The sequence below is a fragment of the Erpetoichthys calabaricus genome, chromosome 9, assembly GCF_900747795.2.
Source record: "Erpetoichthys calabaricus chromosome 9, fErpCal1.3, whole genome shotgun sequence".
In the NCBI taxonomy this organism is placed as follows: Eukaryota; Metazoa; Chordata; class Cladistia; order Polypteriformes; family Polypteridae; genus Erpetoichthys; species Erpetoichthys calabaricus.
In genome coordinates this window covers 92412430-92419509 of record NC_041402.2, presented here as the reverse complement: position 1 = coordinate 92419509, position 7080 = coordinate 92412430, and positions in this window count along the sequence as shown.

Below are 7080 nucleotides of genomic sequence, written 5' to 3'. Positions count from 1 at the left end.
AAGACATGCAGGTTAGGTGGATTGGCGATTCTAAATTGGATTCTTAATGGATGGATAAACCTCGACTATTGCAAGTCCAGAGCATTTTTTTAAGGTCCGTATTTAACGTGAATGCGCTATTATATGCATTAATTTATATCTTTCTGTAAACATTAGGTTCATTTGTTAGCCTAGTTTACTGACATGGTGTGCTAGAATATTCGCCTGAAGAATGAATGCTCTTCAGTAGCATTTTGTGGATGGGAAGTGGACAGGTGGTCATCAATGTCTGACTTTCCTCAACACATGACAAAAAAAGTGCTTTTGCAATTAAGTAGACAACGCTATAGGTATTGGTATGAGAAAAGGGAAGTTACTGCAGCCCCTGATTAAAAATGCATTTTCTCTTTGGCATGGTTAATTTGTGAGATTAACAGCATGGGTTGGCATCCTTGTTTCTGTATTTTTTTCCTGCAAGATGGGAACACTTTAAGGCTAAATCCAAACTGGCTGGGAACCATAAACCTAACGTAAATTACCATTTAAGGTTGACAACTGTGATTAACAGCTGTATGAAGCATAAATGGTGTTGCTTTCCTTTTGTGTGATTGGGGGTTTGATGTCTCCTTCTGCTGAATAATGTTTGCTGCACAATAAAACTTTGTTTGATGGGCAACCTTTTAAAACCAGGATATACTGTTCCATTTTAGTAATTTTTTGGGACACCGGGATGCATAGCCTGAAATTGGGACTGTCCCAGATTGACTGGGCACCACGGGTTTAGGTGACTGCTGGCTTGTTTGTAAGAGTGAATCAATAAAATTGGTAACTGAACCATACTCTAGACAAGGTATAAAAAACTTTGAGCAAAATTTTTATCACAAAGCAACAATGAAGGTCATATGAGGAGGCAAAGGTGATAGGTAAACTATAAACCATTGTCCCACATATGGAATATGTTTCCATATAGACACTGATAAATACACACAAGGTTGTTTTGCCACACCTTCTGGGCACTCCTTTTCCGACGAAGCAGCTGCCCAGGAACTTGATAGAGTCTGGTCCAATGGTGAAGAGGAGGAGGCGGTGCCATTCTCGAAGAAGCATTGCCTCTGACTTGCCGCAGTTGGCCTTTGCCCCTGAAGCTCATCCAAAGTCTTCTTGGGTCTCTGCCTGTGCCGTCATCAATCACTGATCTGCGCAGATCATGATGATGTCGTCCATGTAGAGTGAGTTTCCAGATTCAAATCGCGATGTATAAAACCTAAACTTGGCATAAAGCCACCCACATTTCCACGGTACCTCATACCTATCTATCTATCTATCTATCTACCCTGTCGTACACAAGTTCTTCGCTCGGTTTTGCAGACTGGCGGCACCCAGCGTCAAAGCAGTGCTACTGTTCTTGTGTGGTTTCCATTTTTTTTTCAGATCCATGTCCCTAATGCAGCTTTATAAATACACTGAAATTAACCACATATTGTTTATTAGTTTAATGCATCTGATTGTAATTAACCAGTAACAATATAATGGATCACGGAATGGTCAAACTATTCCAAATACCATAACTGCTTTAACGTTGTTACTCTCACTGCACCTTCTTCTTCTTCTTTCAGCTGCTCCCGTTAGAGGTTGCCACAGCAGATCATCTTTTTCCATATTACTCTCACTGCACCCCTCGGAGCAGCTGATTGGAAAGAGAATTATCGGTATACAGCATCAAGCACACGCTGCCTCAGCCATGCTTCTTATTTGAACTGATTCTCACACGGCAAACGCTTCAAAACCTTTCCTGTACGGACCTCGCGGTTCAGAAAGAGTTTCATCCCAAGAGCTCTAAATGCACTCAATCAGTCCATCAAGTGCTCCTTGTAGAACTGTTTGGACTTATAAGTACAATCACCTCACTGTAAACTTGCACTACAGTTATAATATTGCACAACCTGAGCCACTTTATAAAGCAAGTATTTATATATGATGATGATATCATTTTTAAGATGAAATGCAGCAAAATATGTTTATTATATTATACAGATAAAAACACTGTATGCTTCACTGGGACAGGCATGAACGATAGAATATTTAAACATGTACTATGAAGATATTTCAATGTTCCTTAAACGTTTTGAAGAATCGGCGTTATAAACTTACAGATGGCTTAACGTCTATTACAGAGCTGATTGTGTGGCGATCGGTTACTTGGAGAAAGAAAAGGAAGGATAGGAATTGGAGGTTAGTACGTTTGAAAGAGACAGTACTGCAGGGGCAGCCTTAGGCATGTGCAAACTGTGCATCTGCACAGGGCCGCCAAATCCCAGGGGCCGCCATGCCAATATATACTGAATATAAAACAGAAAGAGAAAATAATGACACAGCTAAAAACGCAGCGGCAAATTTCGGCAAAAGTTAAACGCTTGTGTCATGAGCACGAGGCGGCTATGCAGTGTCAGCAACGGACGTGGCCATCCGCCGTGCATAAGATACCATATTGACATTGGCGGGTGAAGGGGCCACCGATTCTTTCTCTGCCCAGGGCCGCCACGAGCCTATAGCCGCCCCGGAGTACTGCTGCAATAAATTATTTCATCGAAGGTCGTGCACAATCACTGTGCCACCGTGTTCCCATGTTTAATAACGTGCTTTAACTCCTATCATCATGAAAATTATATCACATATACATCTCAGTATTTTAGTTATTCAGAGAGCTGTAATATCATGAACGTAATGGATTCTGTGTCCTGTCGGAGGAAGAGAAAGCCGGTTTAAGAAGCACATAATGATTCATACACATAGACCACATAGAAGAACACATACAAAACAAAGCATTTAACGTGCTACTTTAATTACGATGTGATTTGAGAAACTGGTTAATTAAACGATTTTAAGATTAAGTTTACGATGTTCTACTTTAATGACAAAATAAACTATGTAATTCAAGTGGAAATTTCGAGATTGAAGTTGACATTTCGTGCTTTTTCCCCACTGTGTGCCTTTTTTTTCTCTGTACCCTAATAAGCTTTCATGTGACACTCAGATGGTGGGCTATGTCTTGCCTTTTCACGGCGACTTTGATATCTGACAACTTCTTTTTTATTTCGGGCACCGTGCACCTTTGTGAACTTGAGCTTTCGAGTTTCTCCGACACGTTGTCAGTCGATGAGCTTCCTTTTGTTGTTTATATCACTGTTTACACCAACAAATAGTAAGTTTTTCCTTGCGTCCACTTGGTATTCGCTGAAATTCTTCCATTTTCCCTCTTGCTTTTCCCATTGTCTTTTCACAGAATGCTGAACTTCAGGGCTATTTATATTGCTTTACATATTCAAAGAGGCGTAATTCTGGGAGGAGTTGGGGTGGCACAGCAGGCGTGTGCCCAAGCGTTACTTTTCACGCTGATCGGGATTTATGTAGCAGAAGAATGTGGAAGTTTGCATACACACAGATTCCTGCATCTGGATTTTTCTGTGCGTAAGCACATTTTGGCTTTTGTGCTTACGTCATGTTATAGTACGAATTCTACGCATGGCATTATGCATGAGGCCCCTGGTGCGTTGATCTCTCTGATCTCTGGCCTTTGTCTGATGCATTCTGTGAGGATTTCTATACAACATATGAGAAAAGCGCTATATAAATGCAAAGAATTATTATTATTATTATTCAGGAGGGTGATGGGACGCCTATTTCTCAGGTTGCATCTCTCTCCCTTTTGTTTGTACAGGACAGTGATCATTCCTTCTCTCAATAATGGAGGCATCCCGCCCTCAGCCAGCATCTCCTGGTACAGTTCCAACAGGTCCAAGCTGATGAGGTACCAAAGCGTGATGTAGAGATCAGCTGGTATTCTTTCACATCCTGGGGTCCTGCCTGGTCTGAAGGATCTGGCGGCGAAGTGCAGCTCCCCCAGTGTGAAGGGTGCATTTAAGACTGACTTATCTGCAGGGTCCAGGGTTTTGTTAATACTAGGAATCAGTTGGTTGCGTCTGCTTCAGTCGACTTTGGGAAGTAGAGGCTGCTGTAGTAGTCTTGGACCACTCCCATCACGGCTTCCTTCCTGGTCCTTTTGATGCCTTACTAATCTTGCAGCACTCACAGACATTGTTGCTTACCAGGAGGGCTCTCAGAACACAGCATACCATATGAGGTTCTTCTGCTGTATCAAACAAACTCAGGTGTGCTGGATCTTCTTGGCCAGTACTGTCCTGAAACTACAGAAAAGGTTAGCAGATTAGGAGTTCCAAGGTGCATAAGTCCTAAAAATCACTTCCAAAAATGCCAAGTAAAGGGGAATATTTCAACAATCCCCGGGCTGATAAAAAGGTAAACGCAAAATCTTTATTAAAAATAAAAAGGTTTATTTTTCACAAAATGCACTGTCACCCAGTGAAGTTCTGTAGCACAAAAAAAAAGACATTAAGGATTTGCTTGAAACAAAATGTAATCCAAGCATACAAGTCCCAGAATGGAGTATCAAGAATAGTCAAAATAGAGAGCAAAAGGTCACAAATAGCACAAGGCACAGAAAAATCACTATAACTCTCACCACTCCTAAGTGCATTCAGAATTAACTGCAGGGAACTATTGGAGAACTTCCAGATTTATATGGCAGAGGGCAGTTACTGGCAGTGACTGGCAAATAGCCCCACATCCTGGGGGACCACCCACAAATCCATGGCATTGAAATATGGACATAGACAAAAGTAAAACAAAAATAAACAAAAGCAATACAAATAAAAGAATGAAAAAGAAACAAAGAAGGCATGAAGCAAAGAAATGAATCCTAGCCGGGGAGGAACCCTGCAGAAATATAACATCAGGGAGAATTAACCCAGTCCTTCTTGATGTCAAAAATACTCTTGGTGGTCATGTTGAAGATATTGATAAAAACAAATTAACCTTTATATTGTGCTTTTCTAGCATGTTGCCTGTAAAATGTGTAACATGACCAAAGAGAAACTAGAGTACTTCAAAAAATTGATTGGAGTACCAACTGGGTCACTCTCTTTACTAATAAATCACAAAAAAAGATGGCACAATGGCCCGTACAACATAAAAACAAACAAGCGGCTGCATTGCCTTGAAACTCAGTGTTAACTACAGGGAGCTCTGTATTCAGTGACAGTCAGGTCATTCTGAGACGCCACCTTCTGGGAATGGCTTGTTTTTATAGTGGTGGGACTGGAAGGGGTGGAGCCTTCTCATTCAACATGTAGCTAGGTATTCTCTTTGGGTGGTAGTTCGCCGCTGGAGAAAAAGGAGAGGGTACCATTAGTGTCGGCACCCCCTTTTGTCCTGGAGCAGGACTGCTTACCTCCTCAGAATATGGAAGATACAGTAGCTCCCAGATGTGCATGTGTGACAAATTACATACTTGCTTGATGTGTTCACATACTCTGTTAAAATCATATTAGTTATATTACTTCCTGCCTTTTTTGGATGGAAACTGACTTGGGCTGGTGGGCTGCCAGAAAATCATTTTCAGCCACTTCTTTAGCAATATTAATGGAGCATTTCAAGGCCATGACTCTAATCCGCATTGTGGTGCTTGCAGCATATCAGTATAATTTAACATATCTTTTAAGGATAATAACATAATCTTCTGCCTGATGTGTTTAAGAATAGTCACTGGCCTTTTAACATTCCAATTGAATCATCTGCAACAGACCTTGATTTTTGGGGCTAACCAGTGGGATAGGTAGACACTTTTTTAGTGGATAGTCTCTACCATCTAGAATAAAGATGTTAAAGTCCGATTATGTTCTTATCACAAACTTATATTACCTGAATCTAGCGGATCACTCACCAAGAAGTCAGCTGTTTTTAACAGTTCCATTCTCAACGTGATTTCTGCTGTGGTTCCCCTTGAATAAATGCATCAGGAGTTGAACCAGGCAGAAGTCTACCACATTCAGCAGGGTCACATTAACATCACTGGTGATCTGAATGATTTAATGTTGACATTTCCTATTCACATGCAGTTACTATGTCCAGCAGGAAGCACTAGATCCACGGATGGACCAGGTTCAATGCTGGGTGGGATATGCATGTGAAAGAGTTATTCTTCTTACAGTGTTGCTGCATCAACGTCAAAACAATACAAACAATCATGACACCAGCAATAATTTTATACTGATCTTGTATTTAGATGCTGGGAACCCCCTCCAAAAATAAAGTTAACAGATTTGAACACTGAAGGTAGCTAAGGTGCTGTCCTCATTGCTCTGGCTGCTATCTTCTCCAGATGCTGTCAGGGCCTGCAGAAGTTTAGAGGGTTGAAGGTAAATGGATGGTCGAAATTCAGTAGTCCTGGGGTCGAACAGGTCTTTGATACTGTTTTGTTACAATAAAATAATTGCTGTTTAACTGAGAGTGTCCAAGCTGGAAAATATTTGGAAATGAAGAGTCTGTTTGTTGTTTTTCATGGCAGAGAAGAGTCTGACAGAAAGACAAACAAAGCAGTATAACATAATAATAATTAGAAATGGTATATGTCATAATGATATTTGATATGCAGGTTATATAGTGTAAAGCTTATTGAATACGCAGGCCACAGTGACACATTTAATATTAATTGAACTTCATGGCTACCTTCAGTTGCAAGAAAAGTTGTGTGAATCCTTTAGAATTACCTGGACGTCTGCATTAATTACTCATAAAAATGTAGTTTAATCTTCCACTCAGTCATGATCATAGACAAACACAATCTGCTTTAATAACACACAACTGTATTTCTTCTTGCCAATACTGAATGCATCCATCCATCCATTTTCCAACCCGCTGAATCTGAACACAGGGTCACGGGGGTCTGCTGGAGCCAATCCCAGCCAACACAGGGCACAAGGCAGGGAACCAATCCTGGGCAGGGTGCCAACCCACCGCAGAATACTGAATGCAGTATGGAGAAATTGATGAACTGTGGACAAAGCAAATAATAGCCTTCTCTATAGCAGGCACAATTCAACTGAGAGGAGGCCAAGATATTCCCAATTGTCTGCATGTTCTCTCTGAAACGTTGCTGTTGCAAGGAAGCCAAGTACCGAGAGAACTTGTACTATCTGTGAACTTGCAGCTGCCGACAGAGGTCTGTAAGGATAACTTTTGGCA